Source organism: Triticum dicoccoides, chromosome 2A (assembly GCF_002162155.2).
Source record: "Triticum dicoccoides isolate Atlit2015 ecotype Zavitan chromosome 2A, WEW_v2.0, whole genome shotgun sequence".
Classification (NCBI taxonomy): domain Eukaryota; kingdom Viridiplantae; phylum Streptophyta; class Magnoliopsida; order Poales; family Poaceae; genus Triticum; species Triticum dicoccoides.
This window is the reverse complement of record NC_041382.1, coordinates 748,578,831-748,580,764: the sequence shown is the minus strand read 5'-3', so window position 1 is coordinate 748,580,764 and position 1,934 is coordinate 748,578,831. Positions and strand designations below refer to the sequence as shown.

General features: G+C 47.9%; 1 long non-coding RNA gene across 1 annotated transcript; it reads left to right on the top strand.

The window, feature by feature from the left end:
* Nucleotides 1–1,113: 1,113 nt before the first annotated feature.
* LOC119352238 lies at nucleotides 1,114–1,593 on the top strand. The gene is made up of 2 exons (XR_005170142.1): nucleotides 1,114–1,255; nucleotides 1,361–1,593. It is a non-coding gene; the product is annotated as an uncharacterized LOC119352238 (long non-coding RNA).
* The last annotated feature ends 341 nt before the right edge of the window (nucleotides 1,594–1,934 follow it).

Genomic DNA, 1,934 nt, shown 5'->3' with positions numbered 1-1,934 from the left:
CATAATCTTCATGATTTAGTCAAACCCTTTTTTCATTGTTCGAAGAACGAAAGACCGATTGATCTTCTGAAACGCCTTTTCAAAGTCTATATTGAAGAGAACCTTCGGGCCTTTCTTCTTATGTAAATCAATTAGGGTTTCGGAGAGGATTACCATTCCCTCCAACAAAGTGTTGTGCCTAAACCTTAGTCATTGTTTGGTTGAAGACTAGTGTGGCCAAGCCAAAGTGTGGCTAGCCACATAAGTATGGCAAGCCACACAAGTGTGGCTAAGAAATTGGACGCCAAACTTTGGCAAAAAAAATTGTCTCTATGACAAGTGGGCCATATGGGCAATAAAGTGTGGCAAAAACCAAACACATGCCAACTAAACCGTGGCTGCCAAATTTTGATTTGGCAAACTGTGGCTGGAACCAAACAGCCCCAATGCTCCTAGTTCAGCCTCAAGAACCAGCAACTTTCAAATTTGAATACTTGTGGGATCTTGCGTACGTACCTCACCAGAGCCATGTGGTAAAGGTGGATCCTAATGTTGCCTTGATGTGTCACATGTTCCACCATGGTGCTGACAGCGTTAAGCGCCTAAGCGTAGCAGTGTGGTAACATCTACTCGGCAGCATGCATGCATGAATGAAGCGCTTGTAGCCTGCACCCTGCATCAAGTTGATCATGTTGAATGTATGCAGATCGCACGTTGATCACCAGTTCAGCAGAGGTACAGCGCGCCATATCTTTGCAAATGTATGTTGTGCGGCATCTTGCACTCAATTTGAGTTGTTTTTGTTTTGTTTTCTTTTGCATGGAAGAAGCGACGCGCGCGCGTGGGAGAATCTCGGGGCCTTTTCCCGAGCGTCAAAGGAGACGACAAGCCCTTTGCATGCAACAAGCAACACATGCACTGATGCATGCATGCACGATCTCCCTCAGAGTCAGAGCTCAGAGCTCAGGGCACGGCATGGCGGCCCATGCCCCTAGAGGAAACGACACGAGCTACGCTGCCATAGCCATGCATATGATCCAGTGGCCACTACGGGTCTACGGCACCCCATGCCTGCCGCGACATGGCTGCTATAAAATCACCCGCGGCTCCCGTGGGCAGCCCTCGGGGACCGGCCGGAGGTGTTCCCCTCCTGGTCTCCCCTCTTCTATCCGAGCTCGGCAGAGAGAGATGTATGTGCTCGTGACATCTATCTACGGCATGTCGCCATGTCGGGGTCGATGATCAGGTCATTGGCCGGTGATACATAGCCCCCCTGGTATACATTAGCTGCTTCTTCTTTCTTGCTGTCTTCGTTTCAGTCGTGTTCTGCAGGCGTACGATTCTGAGGTTCTTTCATCTTGAATCTCTGTGTGAAGGATAGATCGGATGCGGTCGATGTCCGGGGAGCGGTGGCAGCGCGCGCGGACGTCGGCACCGTCGGTCGCCGGGCTAGGATAGAAGAAGAAATAGGTCATGTTGCTAGCAGCTTCTGTTCATTTATTCACTTCTGTCGTTGTTACGGTCTTTCGCAGGTTCTTTTTTGTACCCTCCTTTTGTGGGAGCGTAGCATAGGTGTTTCTTGTCGATGTTAATCGAGATCGTTCTTCTGGACAATCTGTTTACACCTGTCATTGGGAATGTTTTGTTGGGTGACAATGCGTACCCTAATGTTCCATGTTTCAGTTGCAGGAATTTCGGCCCCCCCTGCAAAAATTTGTAGGATTCCGTGACCCTTCTGCCACACATTTCTATCACTGTGGGGTGCCTGAACTCTCGGATGCTATATTTATGTCCTTTACTTATTTTTGCAACTTGTAGCTGGAAATGGGTGTATTATCATGCTTCAACTTCTTTAACTGATGCGAGAACTTCAATTACTCATTCGAAAATGACACTACATATCTATGTAGACCAAAAAAAAAGGTGTGAGCTATAACTTCATAATTATCACCTAG